Raw genomic sequence first — 19721 nt, forward strand, 5'->3', positions numbered from 1 at the left:
ACAAACTTATAAGGTGCCTTCCATATTTGTATAAGATTTTCTTATTTTCATAAGAGTTTAGATACAAGAGTTTTAGAGACAGCATAGTTCTTGTTCAGTTCATTGATTACCTACAGCTGCATAACAGAAAAAAAAATGAATCTTAGAGAAGACAGCTAGATCTGTGTGGTCTAATATGGTAGCTCTATGTGGCTATTTAAATTTAAAATTAAATAAAATTTAAAATTCAATTTTTTATCACATTAATGATAAGATAATCTATAATGATAATTATTGTTAGAAACTAACCACAAGGCAAATATAATTTAACTGAGGAATTTAACCTTCCTTTGAAATTGTCTACTCCAGGTCTGAATAACTATTTATGTTAGTGAATAGGGCATTATTTTGACTTCTTCCTATCAATCTGTCTCCCTGAGATTTGGGGATTAGTGGGAGAAGGGGAAAGTGTCCCATTTGTAGTTATAATTCCATGGAATGGGAAGGAGAGGTGGACCAATATCTCACTTCCTATGTATTTGTGTGTTCCCACTGTGTGAAAAGGCATAAGGTGTGCTGGGTTTGGGGAAAAAATAAATTGCTATAAGCTTACTGTTCTTGATAATTACAAAATCACTCTTCTCCAAATACTTATTAAGAAATTAAAGCATTTTAAACAGAGTGTTTGTATGTAAGAGAAAATGGCATTAGAGATGTAGAAGAGAGAAGGGGATAGTACCGGGGGTTCCTAGGCTAACACTTCAGGATAAGCATACTTTATTCATGATCTGTATTCCTTTGGTGTCACTAGGCACCATCATTCATAATATACTCAAGATCCTTCCCCACTCCAGAAATACGGTTTATAATACAAGCCTTTGATGATCTGAAAAACTATAGTCCACTTCATTACAGACTATACTTAAAGAGAGGATGAACTTCCGTTGGGGTGACCTGTCACACCCAACTCATCCATTACATCTCTTGTCACAACTGTTTACTTTTTCACACTGTGCTGGAGCCATTAAGAAGGAACACTAGGTAGGATTGGCTACATGCTGTTCTCCTCTTGACCTGCTAGAGAATTAATCTTGAATGCTCAATTTAATGCTTTCTAACAATGACTGCTGGGGGGAAAAAAACGTCTGTTGCATTTTTTTTTAAATGCACCCATTTAAAACACAGAACTTAATTTCACTGACATATACATCTATCACTTTATCTTTGATAGGAAAATAGTAACTAAAGGTCCACACATCTCTTTACAGTATAGCCAGTGATTACTGGGGTAGGATGCTTGCTTACATATTAAGGTGGACATGTATCTGTAAAAGACACCAATTTGTAGACAGTCATTGCAAATGATGGTAATTTATGGAGAATTATAATTTTCTACCGATGTGAGATTTGAGAGATGAATTTACAACTTTATTGCATTTATCAAAATCAATTTAGGAGTCTGCATTTTGTACACTTTTAAGAAGTCACATGAGGACTTCCCTGGTGGTGCAGTGGTTAAGAATCTGCCTGCCAATGCGGGGGACACGGGTTCGAGCCCTGGTCTGGGAAGATCCCACATGCTGTGGAGCAACTAAGCCCGTGTGCCACAACTACTGAGCCTGCGCTCTAGAGCCCGCAAGCCACACTACTGAGCCCGTGTGCCACAACTACTGAAGCCCGTGCACCTAGAGCCCAAGCTCCACAAGAAGAGAAGCCACGACAATGAGAAGTGAGACGCCAGTGCACCACAATGAAGAGGAGCCCCTGCTCTCCACAACTAGAGAAAGTTCGTGCGCAGCAATGAAGACCCAATGCAGACAAAAATAAATACATAAATAAATAAATTTAAAAAAAAAAGCCACATGAAACTCATACAGAAAAAATGAGGTAAAGTTCTGCGTGTCCTTTTTCCTGAAATTCATGGAAACAAAAAAAAAGGAATAAAAAAATTGGGTACAAAAATAGAGCTCATAATTAAATTAGAAAACAATTACAGCCACAAATCACAGACTATGAAGATAGTTTGCCTAAGACAGTGACATTTGTTCCAATTTAAGTAAAAAAATTAAGCCAACAGATCCTCGCAAAATTCTCTAGCAGGGCACACATATTTTGAAGATGAGTTAGTGGGTAATAGCACCTCCCCTAGAGGAGTGAGGACTGACTTAGCGGACAGGGTATCAAGGACAAAGAAACCTCCTTGCAAACTTCTGGCTCTTTGCAATGCTGAGATATCAATACTTACTGGAGATGAGGTGAACATAGAAGAAATGAGGAAAAATGGAGAGAGACAAATTGCAATTTGGTGAGGAAACTTCACTGTGAATTGCCCTAATGTCTGCCTCAGTGATTTGCTCTCACAGAAGAGAAATATTCTTCCAGCGCAGAAGGTGCCTTAGTGAGAGAGTGTTCTTGCTAGTCTCAACCCACTCCCTTACATGCGCGCTTTTACTTACACCAGTGGTGAGCGCACAGTCACACCCAGATGACTGGTACCCAACAAGGATCCAACGTGGGGCATCTGTATGTGGATACCATGACACTCCCCTGTCTCCCCCACAAAAAGGCCAAGAAGGTACATAAGAAGCAATCAATACATTTCAGGGCTTTGGAAACAAGGAAGACTATGAATAGTCCTCTATACTCTTAAGAAAAATGGAAGGATCCTTGGAATCTTTGGCAGAAGGGGAGAATATCAAAGGAGCAATACGAGAGATGAAAGAAGAGATAAGATAATTAAAGAGATGAAAGGTAATGTGGCCAAGCTTAGGAAAGAAATTAAAGGAAGCAATAAACCATTACTAAATAAAAGGAAACCACATCAGAAAGAGCCAGAAGTAGAATGGATACTGCTAAAAATAGAGGCAATCACATGGAGGATATGCATAAGAAAATAACATACAGGTGACCCTTGAACAGTGTAGTGGTGAGGGGCACCAACCCCCTGTGCAGTCAAAAATTTGCATGTGACTTTTGACTCCCTCAAAACTTAATTACTAATAGCCTACTGTTGACTGGAAGCCTTACCAATAACATAAACAATTGAGGGCTTCCCTGGTGGCGCAGTGGTTAAGAATCTGCCTGCCAATGCAAGGGACACGGTCCAGGAAGATCCCACATGCCATGAAGCAACTAAGGCCACGAGCCACAACTACTGAACCTGAATGCCACAACTACTGAAGCCCACATGCCTAGAGCCCGTGCACTGCAACAAGAGAAGCCACCGCAATGAGAAGCCTGCGCACCGCAACGAAGAGTAGGCCCCACTTGCCGCAACTAGAGGAAGCCCGCGCACAGCAACGAAGACCCAACGCAGCCAAAAATAAATAAATAAAATAAATAAATTTTTAAAAGATTAAAAAAAAAATAAACAGTTGATTAACACATATTTTGTATGTTATATGTATTATATACTGTATTCCTATAATAAATTAAGCTAGAGAAAAGTAAATGTCATTAAGAAAATCATAAGGAAGAGAAAATACATTCACAATACTGTACTGTATTTACTGATACCTTAAGTATAAGTCATCTGTTTACAAGATGAATCATCTGTCTGTCATTATCTACATCAATATTGTCTTATATGATACAAAACACTGTAGATGTTATACATATTACTAACACTAAACATCAAAAATGAAAAGATAATGTGAAAAAGAAATTCATATTATTTATAGGTGTACTGATTCATACATTAACAAAGAAGCAGCAATATGATTGCTTTATGGTAGTTTAGTGTAATCCATACATTTGCTTCGTGATAGCCTAGTCTGTACACTAATGAATGAATCATTATAAAATTTTTATGGCATATAGTTTTACAGTCATATTCATAATACAGTATTGGAAACATTGTTACATTAAAAAAAATCCACTTCCTTGTGATGATAGGTTGGTACACAGTTTCTCCAATTACAAGAGAGAGGCACACTACACAGTACTATAATTCTTTCAAAGCAAAGTTATAAAACAGCAAGAAAACAAACACATTATTAATATTATATTAAATATCACTCACCTTGTACCTGTGTAAGGATAGGCTATTCAATACAAGCCTTGCACACGATGTTCTACAGGAACACTCCTTGCACTACAGTGAATAGATTTCACACGAAGACACTTTCACACCTACCCAACAGATAAGTTGATTTCCTGTAGGGCAGGATGGTTATTCATTAAGTGGAAGTGGATCACCGTAAAGGCCTTCCTTCTTGTGATCACGTTGAGTAGGCTGAGGAGGAGATGGGAGAGGAGGGTTGGTCTTGCAGTCTCAGGGGTGGCAGAGACAGAAAAGGTGAAGGAGGTGAAGGGGAAGCAGGAGAGCCAGCACACTTGGTGACCTTTACAGAAAGATACTGTCATTTCTGTCTGACTTTTTTGCTTTTTCATTTCTCTAAAAATGTTTCTACATAGTACCAATCCTAATGCCACCGTTTGCTTTAGTTTCAGTGCTCATATCACAGAAGGGTCCATGTCAGAAGCGTCCATGTCAGAAGGGTCTTGAATAATCGAAACCCTTCTGCCGGATTGTCTGATGTCATTTTGTCTTCTGGCACTGCTTCTCCCACATCTTCTTCCTCATCATCTGGCACTGGCTAGGAAGCTCTCATCTCTGTTAGGTCATCTTCTGTTAATTCCTCTGCTGTGGTGTCTGTCAGCTCTTGAATTTCTCCAAGTTCCATACCTTGAAGCTCTAGGCCTCCCCATACTCCCCACCCAGCCCCACCCTCTTTCGCCATATCCACAGCCTCTTTCGCCATATCCACAGTCTCTTTCATGATGTCCTTGATTGGCTCTGTCGTAAATCCTGTGAAGTCATGCACAACATCTGGACATAGTTTTCTCCAGCAGGAATTTATTGTTTTGGGCTTTATGGCATTTTTTTTTTTACTATTGATACAACAACAATGGCATCTTCAGTGGTGTAATCCTCCCATACTTTCACAATATTCTCTCTATGGGGTTCTCTTCCATAGTGTTGACAATCCTTTCCGTACAGTACCGTGTGTAATGAGCCTTAAAGGTCCTTATGACCCCCTGATCTGGAGGCAGAATTAGAGGCGCTGTGTTTGGGGGCAAGCAGACCATTTTGATGCCTTCAGTGGCGAACTCATGGGGTTCTGGGTGGCCAGGGGCATTGTCCAATATCAAAAGAACTTTAAAATGCAGTCCGTTACCGGCAAGGTACTTCTGACTTCAGGGACAAAGCACCGATGGAACTAATCCAGAAAAAGGGTTCTTGTTGTCTAGGCCTTCTTGCTGTACAACCAAAAGACTGGCAGCTGCTGTTTATCTTTTCCCTTCAAGGCTCAGGGCCAGCAGCTTTATCGGTAAGGGCAGTCCTGATCATAAACCCACCTGCATTTGCGCAGAACAATAGAGTTAGCCCATGCCTCCAGGCTTAAATCCTGGTGCTTGCTTCTCTTCCTTACTACTGAATATCCTTCGTGGCTTTTTTTTTTTTTTTTTTAATCTGCACTAAAAAACCTGTTCAGACAGATATCCTTTGTCCTCAGTGATTTTCTTAATGGCATCTGGAAACTTGTCTGCTACCTCTTGGTGAGCAGAAGCTGCTTCTCCTGTTATCTTGACATTTTTAAAGCCAAACCTCTTTCTAAAATTATCAAACCATCCTATGCTGGCTTTCAACGCTCCAGCTTTAGATCCTTCACCTTCCTTTTGCTTTTGGTTGTCATATAATGATTCTGCTTATTCTCGAAATCATATTAGAGTCTATAGTTGTGACTTTCTTATGGCAATCTGAACCCACATAAAAGTTGCATTTTCAGTATGAGATCAAAAAGTATTTCACAAGAAGTGCAAGGTTTTTGTGTCTGCTGGTGTATCTGTGGTGATGGCTTCACAAATTTCCTCTTCTTTTTTTAGTGGTTCTTACACTGGATTCATTTATCTTGAAATGGTGGCAACCACAGCTACAGACCTCAATCTACAGCACACATCAAGCAATTCAACATTTTCTTGTCATGTTATGACTTTTCTCTGCTTCGTGGGAGCACTTCCAGCATCACTAGTGGTACTTGGTGGGTCCCATGGTGTTATTTAAGGTTTACAGTATTGCACTAAACACGATAAAAAAATATGGGAGAACCACAAGAGATCACTTTCTACTCTGATAAATATACAGCTTCCTGGTGAGATGAACTGCTCACATGCAGAGGTGAGCATCACACATGGATACTGGCGGCACTGAGCTCACCACAACAGCAACAGGAGGTGGCTCTGAAGTTACTACAGCAGCACAAGATGTACTACAGTTAATTTTATGCAGTCATGATTCGATTTAATACTGCATTTTTACATTTGTTTATATTTCTCTTGACTGTGAATGGGGCCATGAAAGTGTGTGCATACGTTTGATAAATTTTAACTTTTTTATGATAGATTTGTGTATATTTTATGGTAAAAGATAATTAAAAAGACTAGTATCTACATATATTTTATGAATTAATGACATACCTAACTTTTTTTTTTTCTTTTTTATTTATTTATTTATGACTGTGTTGAGTCTTCGTTTCTGTGCGAGGGCTTTCTCTAGTTGCGGCAAGTGGGGACCACTCTTCATCGCGGTGCGCGGGCCTCTCACCATTGCGGCCTCTCTTGTTGCGGAGCACAGGCTCCAGACGCGCAGGCTCAGTAATTGTGGCTCACGGGCCCAGTTGCTCCGTGGCATGTGGGATCTTCCCAGACCAGGGCTCGAACCCGTGTCCCCTGCATTGGCAGGCAGATTCTCAACCACTGCACCACCAGGGAAGCCCCATACCTAACTTTTTCTTAATTTTTTGCTACTTCTAGGCTACGTGGTTGGTCTGTGAGTTTTTTTCAAATTCTGGCAAATCTCCAAAAAATGTTTCACCTTATTTATTGAAAAAATTCACATATAAGTGGACCCATGCAGTTCAAATCTGTGTTGTCCAAGGGTCAACTCTAAATGCAAAGGAAAACTAAAAATCCATGAAAGTTATTTTAGGTATGGAACGGTAGAATATCCTTAAAATAGAGAACTGAACGAATGAGCAACCAATAAAACAAACGAAACTCTCAAAGACATAATAGAAGAAAAATTTCCCATGAGAAAGGAAGTTCTAGATCCAATGGCACAGCAATTTTTTATAAAAATAATTATAGAATAATCAGTAACATGATATGTTCTGGTGAAGTTTTTGAACTGCAAGGATAGAGAAGGAAACCTGAGAGTGTTGAGATGAAGTATTAAATCACCTGTAAGACATAAAAATCAGGCTAGCCTCAGACTTCTCCATAGCAACACATGCTCTCAGAAGGCACAGAAGCAATGTCTACTGAGTTTTAAAAGAAAAACACAACTAATACATTTATCCCAGATTTCAGTCACTTTTAAAGACAGAGAAAGTCATTCTAAACAAAAGTGAACTATTGGAAGAATCTAGTTGATAACAGAATGTCGTCCATCAAGAAATGAGTGAAGAGGACGTGCAACTCAGGGAGAGGAAACTACAAAATGAGGGGATGGCCCATGAGAACGGATGCCATGTGAATTAAGAAGAAACTTAATGATAAACCACTATGGAAATTATGATTACTGAGAGAATGTAAATGCTACAAATGTTTACAATGCGAATCTAATAATACAGTAAACAAAATGTGACAGTGATGGGCATAGGAAGAAATATAAGTGAGCCACTTTCTTTATCTTCCATGCAGGATTCAAAGATGACATCATGAGGTTATCTCAATATAACAGCTTGGAGGATACAGTTGGACCTTGAACATAATTTACAGTCAGTCCTCCATATCTGCGGTTCCCCCGCATGCAGAGATTCAAACAACTGCAGTCCGTGCTGTGCTGTAGTATTTGCTATTGAAAACTATCCACCTGTAAGTGGATTTGAACAGTTCAAACCCAAGTTGTTGAAAGGTCAACTGTATTTGCACTATGTGAAGTGAGAAAAATAGTCACAGAAGTATATATGTAGTATGATCCTAATTGTGAACTTTGGGGGTGGGGAGTAGGACTGGCAAGAAAAGGAACCTTTGATTTACCCTTATGAACAGCAGGAAATTTCTGTACTGCTTTTATAATTAATATCAAATAAATCCCCATTTTGAATGGATAAATGTTATAGCTTCCATGCTTAGTCAAATTGTCATGCTGACAATTTGAGTTATTTTATTGCATAACTTACTCTTTTGAAAACATTTCTTCTGTTTTAATTCAAAGTAAAATATTCAGACTTGTATTTATTTCTCTCAAAGTCTTTAATTTTTAAATATAGTTTCAGCACACACATAGAGCTGACCAGTGAGCTCATGAACCTATTCAATGACCATCTTTTTAAAACTGCACACATGCTCTCTCATGTAACTCTCTTTAAGCAATATCTTTACAGTGTCCAAACATCAGCTTCTGGAATAAAAACTAAAGCTTGAAAAAGTAAGTAGACTAATTGGGCTCGTCAAGGAAAGCAAAACACCTAATCAAATCAGTCAATAATAATCACGCTTAGGTTGAATGTGGGCTATCATATATAGGTCTCCCACAGTGTGACATGGTCTGACTCATGAGAAAAATCATGGCGTTAAGTCTTCCTGAGGTGCAATTATGGATAACTGTGGGTCCCTCCAAAGCCCCTGCACTCGGCCTTCCTGAACCTGTCACATCCTGACCAGTTTCGAATGTGTCTCATTGTGTTTGATTTACAGAGCAGTCTGATAGGCAGGGGCATGGAGCTTGGGGTAACCTGCCAGAGAAGTGAAGGGAGACACTTTTTTTGATTGAGTACCACTAGCAATTCAGACAGCAGCCAACCTGCTTGGAGACAAGCTGAATGCCAAATCCAATTCACGTCCCTCAGCAGATGTTGTCCTTGTTCACCTGTCATAGATATAGTCTAGATGATATTAAAACATAAGTATTGGCAGGTTTTCAGGTTTTCTTCTGAGATGATAAGAAAACTATGTAAAGATCTCCATAAAATGCTTGGGAAATTCATCATAAAGCTGATTTTAAGTTCCCTTTCAAAAGAGATTGACCCTAGTACTTTTATTCCTAGGAGAAATATTGTAACGGACTATTTGAGGGGGAAAAACTAAATTATCCTGAAGTCAGAGCAACTTCACTGCTATTTAAAAGTCATTATGATCTAGTGCCATTGTTTGTTTAATAAAGGCTCTTGTACTACCAACTAAAATAAACTTTGATAATGTAATAGAAGTGCCTAACTTTTATAAAGTAAACATGAACTTTAATTGAAGATATCTGTAACTCTACTGATTACCTAAGTGAACAAGTAAAACATGCAACATTAAAAAAAATCTGGACTTCCCTGGTGGCGCAGTGGTTGAGAATCTGCCTGCCAATGCAGGGGACATGGGTTTGAGCCCTGGTTTGGGAAGACCCCACATGCCGCGGAACAACTAAGCCCGTGCGCCACAGCTACTGAGCCTGTGCTCTGGAGCTCTCAAGCCACAACTACTGATCCCCTGCAACACAACTACGGAGCCTGTGCCCTAGAGCCTGCGAGTCACAACTATTGAGCCCGTGTGCCACAACTACTGAAGCCCGTGCACCTAGAGCCCCTGCTGCACAACAAGAGAAGCCACCGCAATGAGAAGCCCGCACACCACAACGAAGAGTAGCCCCCACTCGCCACAACTAGAGAAAACCCACGCACAGCAACGAAGACCCAACGCAGCCAAAATAAATAAATAAACAAATTAAAAAAAAAAACTAAAAATAAAACGTAAAAAAAGTCTGATGGCAAAACTTTTAGAAAAGTGAACCTCCTCCCCTTACATATAAAATTGAGTGTTCCTATGGGCAGTTTGCCTAAAAAGGCTACCGTTGTCTTTATTGATTAAGTTATCTTACAAACATTTAAACCACCAGGGACTTAAAAATTACTTTTATTATATATTTCCTGGTTTTATGGGTAATAAACACATCTTTATTTGGAAGATGACCAAAGAACTTTGCGACACAAAAATCTGTGACGGGTGCTAGGTTGTTCAAATCTTGCTTTTCCTTTTTTTAAATTTCAATCAAAAATACCATCACACTATTGAAGCAAATTAAAATAACCTATTGATTAGAAATGACTATTTGAAAATTTTGGTGTGGTTGTCTCCATCACGTGTGTGTGTGTGTGTGTGTGTGTGTGTCTATGTTTATATCATCTGTGTCGAGTTGTCCTGTTGCAAATTCTTTCTTATTTTTAATTGAACATTTTAAAGTTCCAGGTAATGCTTTTTTTAAAGTCAAATCATAACTTTCTGTAGTATCAACATGCCATTTTGAGAGATTTCAATGTTTTTTTTATGGCATATTATTGGAAATTTAAGGATTCCAGAAAGCATGGGGTCTTAAATGATGCTGAGTTCCATCTATTTGGTGTTGAAATATAACCAAGTTATTTGGCCTCCTGATGTGTATCTCCCTTTGGAAGCATTATGTCCTTCCAAAGTGAACCCAGGGAGAAGACACCCTGCTATTTCCTTTTTCACAGATTTCCTTTGCAGCTCCAGGAATTACCTTCATCTTGTTACCCTACTAAAATGCTTTTCATATAAGATCCATCTCAAAAGCCACCTTCTCTTGAAGTCTTCCTTAATTCCCTCCCCACATTGAGATCCTCTGTTCTTCCCTTTGCCCTATCAGAGTATTTACTCATTCCTGTGTTATAGCACTTAATCACTTCACAAGCATTTGATAAATAATTTTTGCATTAGTGGATGGATGGATAGATGGAGCAAGCCAGAGTTTTATCTAGTGGCAGTCTAAAGTGCTGGTTCAGGTATCACTTTGCTGGATTTATAAAACAACACAATTCTGTTGTATCTTAATGGTTCATTAGATCTATAAAACTCAGGATATTGCAGAGGCCTGCATCTGAAAGTTTTTTATCTGCTGAATCCAAATCCATGTGAATGTCAAAGTTTATAGATAGGGTATGTGACAAGAGCCAAAATTAACCTATTATGACTTCAGATGAACATTCTACCTGAAAACCTAATTTCTGGAATATTTAGTGATTTGACATAGAGAGTACACCTTAAAGACCAAATAAAGGTTTGGTTTAAGGCATATAATTAATAGATTTTGCCATCTGCTGAGATGTCCGGTTGAGGTGAGGTTCCATTCGCTCCAGTATAGAACTTCGCCTTCTTTTATTTGTTTTTCTTGCTTTGACATGGATTCTAATTCAAGCTATGTAGCTTCTCCTTGTGAAAGTTATTTTTTCCTTGACATGCTCCAAAATACCACTCAATATAATAGAGACTGCACACTCCCAATTCTCCTGAGTAAATTTTTTTTTTAGGATAGGTTTTATTTTTATTTTATTTTTTTATTTTTTTCTGGCTGCACTGCACAGCATGCAGGATCTTAGTTCCCCGACCAGGGATGGAACCCGTGCCCCATGCAGTGGAAGTGCAGAGCCTTAACCACTGGACCAGGGAAGTCCCTCTCCTGAGTAAAGTTTGAATATGAACAGGTAAGCAAACTAAAAGATCTCCCTTTTGCTTTCAGTTCAGTTCTGCCAACTAACTGCTTGCTGACTGGGATTAACAGGCTATTAACACATTTATCTTCAATTGCACAACACTTGCCACCAAATGTGTGAACTGGGGCAACTCATTTTAGAGAGTCAGTTTCCTCCTCTTTTCAAATGAGGACATTAGACTCAACCATCTTTAAGTGTTAACATTCTACGGTGTTCTGTTTCTAAGTGTATCGTTCCTTGGTTATACTTTTATATGTTTAGAAAAACTCTTAGAAGTGAAGGTAGTATGTGATTCAGAAAATTACTAAATATTTAGAAATATTTTTAGGTCAAATAAAAGGACAGGGCATAGTACATGTCCAGGGTTGATTATCCCAAAGTTGAGAGTTCAGGATAAATAAAATACATAGGATACAAAAGGTTTTTAAAATGCACAGATGATAGAGCTAAAAATGAGTCCATAAGGAACCTGAAATATGTCCAGAGCATCCAGTCACTCTACAAGCACTTCTATGGTAAGTGCTCAGTGCGTAGTAATGAACGTAACTTGCCCCGTTAAGTCTGACTGCTCCTGATCTTGAGGGACTGCTCTCTTCACGTGACTGTTGTAGTTGGATGATGAGCGTCTATTAATATCTTCACTTACTTACTTAACAATGATTTATTAAGCACCTAGGAAAAGCAGGCACTGGGCTAGATCCTGCAGATATGATATAATGGTGAGCTGGAGAACACGATTCTATCACTTAGCTTGCAAGCTCGCCCTGGTAAAGTACAAAAGGATTTACTGAAATAGAAGGCATTGGCTCTCTATTCAATCGAGAATACACATTGCCACCTCTATGCTTCTTATTAAATTCAAATGGATATTCTTTCTAGCAACTGTTCTTAATATCCTTTAAGCTTTTTTCTTATGAAAATAAATCCAAATGAAATACTACTCAGCAATAAAAATGAACAAAACACGAATACATACAACAACATAGAGGTGGAATAAAAGAAGTCAAACACAAAAGACAACATGTATATTTGATTTATATGGATTTCTAGAAAAGGCAACTTAAGAGTGACAGAAAGGAGACCAGTGGTTGCCTAAGGCGGGTGTCAGGAGAGGAGACCCACTGCACAGGAGCATGGGGGACTTTTCAGCATGACAAAACTCTTCAATGTCTTGATTGTGATGGTAGTCACATGATTATTTACAGTTACCAAAATTCATCTCAATGTATGCTTACAAAGGGTAAATTTTATTGGTTGCAAATTATACCTCCATAAAGCTAAAAAAATCATAAATTGTTACCCACCTCTTTAAAAACTGTTCAGAGGAGAGAAGTGATTTTAGAGGGAAGTAGTAGAAAGAAATGGTCCCATTCATTCCCACAGATTTTCTAACCCTATTCCCAAAGAAAATTATATACCTGCACCACATTAGCTTTGCTTTTCGCAGAAAATGCCTTAAATGGATATGTTTTAATTACAATATATCCTTGACTTTATCAGAGGATGAGAATAAGAAATCACTATGAAGAATTTTCAGTGATATTACCATTAAAGGCAAAGTCGATTAAATTCTTTAAGGTTCCTTAGATATACATCCAAAGTAAAAATTCTTAAAATTTAATATGAGAAAGAAAATTTCCAAACAAAATAGTTTTCATTCTTTCAATCCATCATCCCATTTTGGTTGTCCTTCCAGTAAGCTCAGAGATAAATATAATACTCAAATGCACCAGCTATGTTAGCCTTGATTTCTTTTTTTTGGTAGAGAATCTTGTACTTTCTTTTTGGAGGTATGATTGGCATTGTGTAAATTTCAGATGAACAACATATTGGTTTGATGGATTTATACTGCAATGTGTTTGCCCGTATAGCAATAGTCAACACCTCTACTGCATCACATAATCATCATTTCTTCTAGTGGTGAGAACAATTAAGATCTAGTCTCTTAGCAGGTTGAATGTTTATAATACAGTTTGTTCTCTGTAATGCCTGTACTGAGTATTCGATCTTCAGGACTTATTTATCTACTAGTTGCAAAACGTTGATTTTTAGGATCATTATCTCCTATCTTCTTTTTATTGGAGTGGCATTACTGAATGAGTCTTTAAAAAACTGTATCCACTTTACAATCATGTAGGGTATGAATCATATAGAAATCCAGAAGTGCTCTGACAATGTCGGCTATGAAACTAAATTTTCTGTAAGTGTGACTCAGGAAAACACCAAGTGGATCAATCACACACCCAAAGGAATGTAAGTTAGATATTTCTGGACCAGCTGAAGGACTCCGTGTTAGTCAGAAAGGAAAAATGAGAACAGTCTGGGGACAGATGGGCATTCATTTGGATAACTTAAAAGTAGCTAAACTTCAAAGAGTAAGAAGGGTAGGGGGAATCTGTTACACAGAGCTTCTTGGACCCTGGGCTGCAGTCAGCCCACATCTGCCCCTGGATGCTTTCTGCATCGGATAGGCCTGCTTCTGGAGTAACACCTTACTAGTGGGATTCACCCTGTTGATGAATTACACTAATGCATCATTAGAATGACAGGTCACACTGGTGATGTATTGCCAAGTAACTTAATGAGAGCAATAGCTCATTCTGATTATGCGCCCATGAAAGGAGGGCCCTGTCTTCAGAAGAACTCATCTACAAGTCGATTCTACTTAATTACAGGATACAACATAAACTAATAGCAATGTCAAGATGTTCTCTGGCACCAAGTTTTTGGCACTGATCAAAATATAATTTATGGCTCTACTCTGTACACTTGGAAACATTCACACAGTCTCAAAATGAGAAGCGAGACACCCTGGAATCTACTTGGTTTTGAGGCTGGAAAAACGAATTTCTACTGTAGATCTCTTAAGAGATGCCTGAAAGATACAGATTTGAGTGCTTCTGTCAATCAAGTTGTCCCGGAGGAGGCTGCGTTTGGTTCAAAAGAGTCGGGGGAGGCAGAAGAAGTACTATGATTTCCCTTTAATGGCTGGCAGAAAGAAACTTTTTATTACACAAATTGCATCTTCACAATGACGGATTACTTTCATATGGACTAGACCTAACAATAAACCCACCGATGTCTTAGGCTTGTGTGGAATTTTGATAGCACCAGTATCAGCCTAAGAAAGCAATGGAAACATGCTGATAAAGTAAAGAGGAGGATTATTTATTAAACTTCTAATAATAATCATTATCACTTCTTACCTGCCTACTTTGTGTCAGGTAAGCTACTAGACCTTACAGCAACGAAGCTCACATTATCATCCCTGTTTTACACATACGGAGACTGAGGGCCTGAAAGTTTATTCAACTCACCTAAGGTCTAGTAAATGCATGGCTCAGAATCTGACTGGCTCTGAACCATCCACTGTACAAAACTTCAGTCCCTGTGAAGATACTATCTGGGGCCAGAGAAGATGAGCTTTTCATCAAGAGCTGGAAATAGTTTTTAAGACAAAGACCATAATACTTCTGATTCTAGATCACACATATTAAGTGGAAAACTGACACAGTAAAGACCAATTAGAAGAGGCCTGGAAATGGGTGAGCTAAAGACTGGCTACTGGCTTTTACTGTTTGACTGAATAGAAGTAGACTTAAGAAAGAGTATATCTTTTTTCGAATATTTGAGAAAGTCACCTGGAAGAGGGAGCTGGCTTATCCTCTGTTCTCGCAGCTCTAAGGAACAGGGACAAGTAGGAGAGTTTACAGGGAGGCAGATTTCAGTTCAGTGTAAAGAAGGACTTTGTAACGATCAGATCTATCAGAGGGGAACCAGGCTGCTACCAAAGTATCAACCTCCCCCAAACCCAAAGAGCTCAGAACAAATGGGCAGGGCCTGGGAGGTTATTGTGAATTAGGGATGCAGTAGAAGAGATTTCCCTTTTCAGTACATGTTCTGACAAGCTAAATATTAAGGAAATTTGTAACCCCAGTGATAAAATAGGTCATCAATTCCTTATATAAAACCACTGGGGCCGGATGTGTTTGAATTCAGAATTTTTCAGTTTAGAAAGACAATTTAGTGTATACACCATTTGTATACAATGCAGGATCCCCAGCATTGTCTGGGGCTGCACTCCACAGCCAAATGCATAAATATTTCTGCTTTTGCTTTAAAATTCCACTTAACAGTCAAAAGGCTCTTAAGTAGCCTCACATCAGTTCAGGTCAGATTATGCTCGAGTTTTAGGTAAGATTTTGCTGTCAAATGAGTTATGAAAAATGTTTTTAGACTCTGGAAATTTGGGGGTTTGAAATTACAGATATGGGGTCGAACTGTAATAACTGCTGTGTACTGATTGCCATCTGTATGGCAGGTAATGTACCTCTAACAGTAGAGCAACTCTGCAAGTTGGATTTGGTGGACTCATATTTTGCAAACGGAGAAACTAAGGATCAGATATACCAAGTGACCTTACTAAGGCCACCCAATAAATGCAAAGCTTGGAAATAAAACTCCTGTCTATATGACTAGAAAACAAGTCTGAAGGATGCAGCCTCTAAGACTTCATAGGTTTATAGAGCAAACTTTCCTCCTCATCTTGAACCCAAGTATATATTTGAATTTGGTAATAATCTAATTCATTTTTCCATTTCCTCTATCACCTCTGAGGTCCAGATATTGCTAAAGGATCCAGGCAAAAAGTTAAAAAGCTATTAACACAACTCACAGGTAGGGTGATTTCTGGATATACAAATACAGACATGGCAGGCATATGTGTGCACCTCACATGATATAACAATGCTAGGAAAACACAGGAGTGAAACCCTAAGGATATTTTTCCATGCACTCAAAGTGTGGACAGAGCACTAGAAAGGTGGCTTTTATTTCACAATATTCTAAAACAGCTTTGAGCAAGACGGATTCACAAAGAATTAATCAGTTTTATGTGCAGCAACAATACTTTAAATGAGGCACTTTGATAACAAAGATTATAGTTTCCTAAAAAAGCATTTGGTAATGATCTATGAAGCCTATTTTAAGTAAGGTATACTGCAAGGACAAAAAGGGTTCTCTCAATCAGACTGGGAAAACCATGTAAATAGTGTGTTTGTCCTGACTGCTAGGAAGCTTAGGAAATTTTAATGTTAGTAGTTCCTTCTAATTTCTCTTGCCTTGTTATCCGGTTGCTATTCATGCGTCCTTGTTTGTTTGATTCTATTATATCTGTCTCTTGTATCCTATAGATACTTCAAAAATGTTGGGGGGAAGTGGAGCATAAATTACAACAAAAAAAGAGTAGATTTGCAAAGCCATTGAGTGTTTGTGTATTTGTGTGTGTGTGAAGCAGAAAAACAAAACCTAAAGAATGATACCCTTTTGCATTAGTCATTGCTTTACACTCTTGCAAGCGCTATTTTTTCATCTCACTTGACTTGCATCAGTGATCCCATTAGATAGCGAAGACATGAATGACCATCTCCATTCAAGAGATGAGTGCCCGTGGGGCTTCCCTGGTGGCGCAGTGGTTAAGAATCCACCTGCCGGGCTTCCCTGGTGGCGCAGTGGTTGAGAGTCTGCCTGCCAATGCAGGGGACACGGGTTCGAGTCCTGGTCTGGGAAGATCCCACATGCCGCGGAGCAACTGGGCCCGTGAGCCACAATTGCTGAGCCTGTGCGTCTGGAGCCTGTGCTCCGCAACAAGAGAGACCGCAATAGTGAGAGGCCCGCGCACCGCGATGAAGAGTGGCCCCCACTTGCCGCAACTAGAGAAAGCCCTCGCACAGAAACGAAGACCCAACATAGCCATAAATAAAAAGCCCTCACACAGAAACGAAGACCCAACACAGCCATAAATAAATAAATTAATTAAAAAAAAAAAAAAAAAAAGAATCCACCTACCAATGCAGGGGACACGGGTTCGAGCCCGGGTCCGGGAAGATCTCACATGCCGCGGAGCAACTAAGCCCGTGCGTGAGCCACAACTACTGAAGCCCGCGTGCCTAGAGCCCGTGCTCCGCAACAAGAGAAGCCACCGCAATGAGAAGCCCGCGCACCACAACGAAGAGTAGCCCCCGCTCACTGCAACTAGAGAAAGCCCGCACGCAGCAACGAAGACCCAACTCAGCCAAAAATAAATAAATAGATAAATTTTAAAAAAGAGAGAGAGATGAGTGTCCACTATCACGTAAGGAATAAATGGTGGAGTTAGCTTTGGAACCTGGGCCTCGTAACCTCAAGATGAGTTAGTTCTCTTCCTCGTGTATAGTGCTTTCTTCAAAAGAACCACAACACTGATCAAAGGACTTTTGATAACTGTTGGACAGTGGTTAGAAATACGGCAGCTCAGCTACTGCAAAATGAACTCTTACTCACAGAAGACAACTGTCTATTGGTTGGTGCCTGTTGAACCACGCAGTTAGGGAGATACAGCTGTCAAACTGACTGGTCGAGACAGTGACAGTGAAGGAGTCCAAAGGCGGTTCAATTACAGTATTTAATCAATGGCTGCACACGAGGGTTTTACAAAACGTGTTAAATGGTGGGTTTCTTGTTATGTAAGATGATACAGATACCTTCTTTAAGATAATCCTATATCCTATATCCCTACTCAAAACAGAAAAAAAGATGAATTCAAATCAACACACTTTTCTCTAATGTCCTCCTCTGAGCATACTAACAATCGTTTTAAGAGGAGGTATGTGTGCCGCATTATACAGACTTACTTCTATTTTTGATCCTAGATTAGTTTTTTCCATTTCATGGATCACACCTGACTCTCTTCGTAGGCGTCTGAAGACTGTGGCTGAGCGGCGGGCTGAGCGTGCAAGAGCCTGCATTCCAAAACCCTTCAGGAGTACAGCCTTTGACAAACTGAACGGGGCTCCCTGAAGCCTTGGAGTTGTGGATCATGATCGGACTCAACTGTCCAGAAAATACCATTTTCGAAAACAAAAACATGCTTTATTTGAAGATTCTGATAAAATGGGTTTTGGGTGTGGGAGGTGGGGAGGGCAGAGTGCAGCCGGCTGGCAAGTGTGAGCAGAAAACAACAACAAAGCAAAAAACCCCTGCAGATCCTTGTCTGGGGACCAAGGGATGCATTAGGTTCTGTATAGTAAATTGTTGATTTTATACCGCAAACAACACATTAGTGTTACTTCAAAGTGTAAAGACATAATGGCTCAGGCCCAACAACTCAGAGCTGTGAAATGCTTGTTCTCCAACTTTGTGCCTGGACTCTCTCTTCTTTTTCTTATGGTAGTAGCTGAATATGACAAGTAGGTAGCTTGAGACTTCCTCACTCTTTACATGATGCATGGATACACATTGATTTTTTAACCTGGAGACAACAGTTTTATCAATTTCCTTTCAGGAGAGAAGATCGTTAAAAGTTGATTTTAATAGGAAATGTCAGACATAAACATATTATATTATATTAGTATGTATAAATCATTCTTCCACTTGACTATAAGCACCTTGAGACTGTTTTGTTCCCTACAACCAGGGGCCCAGTGCTTGACACATTGTAGATGCTGAAAAAGTACTTAGAGTTGAATGAATAGAGTTGGCTTAGCGCTGGCTGAAAGGGAAAGTGATAGGATCCAAGTGCTTGCATCAGCTGGAAGTTCAAGTGCAGAGGCCAGGAGCTTCCCACAAGGGGAGCAAGGAGTGCGTGAAGGTAGGAACTCATGCTTCCCTGAAATAAGTGAAGGCCCGGGGTGCGGTGGCAGAAAGACCACTGGGTGAGGAGTGAGGGCAGTGGAGTGGTAGTTCTGCTGCAGCAGCTCAGTGACCCTGAGTCACCTCTCTGAGCTCAGTTTTCTATTTTATAAAATGGGAGTAGAAGTATGTCCCCAGCCTTCCTCGGGGTCAGAGGCAAGCGTGCACTTGACCATTTCTGCATAGACATAGTCAAACCCTACAGCGATGTCAGGCCTTCACAACAACTTCCTACTTCTTTTATGAACAAACATCTAAGTGTTGATAAAGTTTTATTTATTTTTTAAAAAAACTTTATTTTATATTGGAGCATAGTTGATTAACAATGTGGTGTTGGATAAAGTTTTACGTCACTGTGGCAGAGTGCCCCAGAATCCTCCTTTCCTACAGGTGGATAGAGAGCATCCAGCCTAGGTAAACCACTGGTCAGGATTTACCTAGCAGCATCTGGTTTCAGCTACAGCTTTCCTGGAGAGAATTTCTTTTTCTTTGAAAATAAATGGCAATTTTTAAGCTGTCTGAGCTACGCAAGTGAAAAGGAACAATCTGGGGGAAATGCAGAACAGCACACTG

The 19721-nt window shown here is 39.5% G+C and overlaps 1 protein-coding gene and 1 long non-coding RNA gene across 3 annotated transcripts in view; both read right to left on the reverse strand.

Moving 5' to 3' along the window:
• Positions 1-19721, reverse strand: part of RARB (retinoic acid receptor beta) — a 460352-nt gene that overhangs the window by 377678 nt on the left and 62953 nt on the right. The window lies entirely within an intron of this gene.
• On the reverse strand, positions 4743-18859 carry LOC309660321. The gene is made up of 3 exons (XR_014263340.1): positions 17324-18859; positions 6764-16966; positions 4743-6459 (listed from the first exon to the last, which is right to left on the reverse strand). It is a non-coding gene; the product is annotated as an uncharacterized lncRNA (long non-coding RNA).

This window comes from Balaenoptera physalus, assembly GCF_965194825.1.
Source record: "Balaenoptera physalus genome assembly, chromosome: 4".
Taxonomy (NCBI): Eukaryota; Metazoa; Chordata; class Mammalia; order Artiodactyla; family Balaenopteridae; genus Balaenoptera; species Balaenoptera physalus.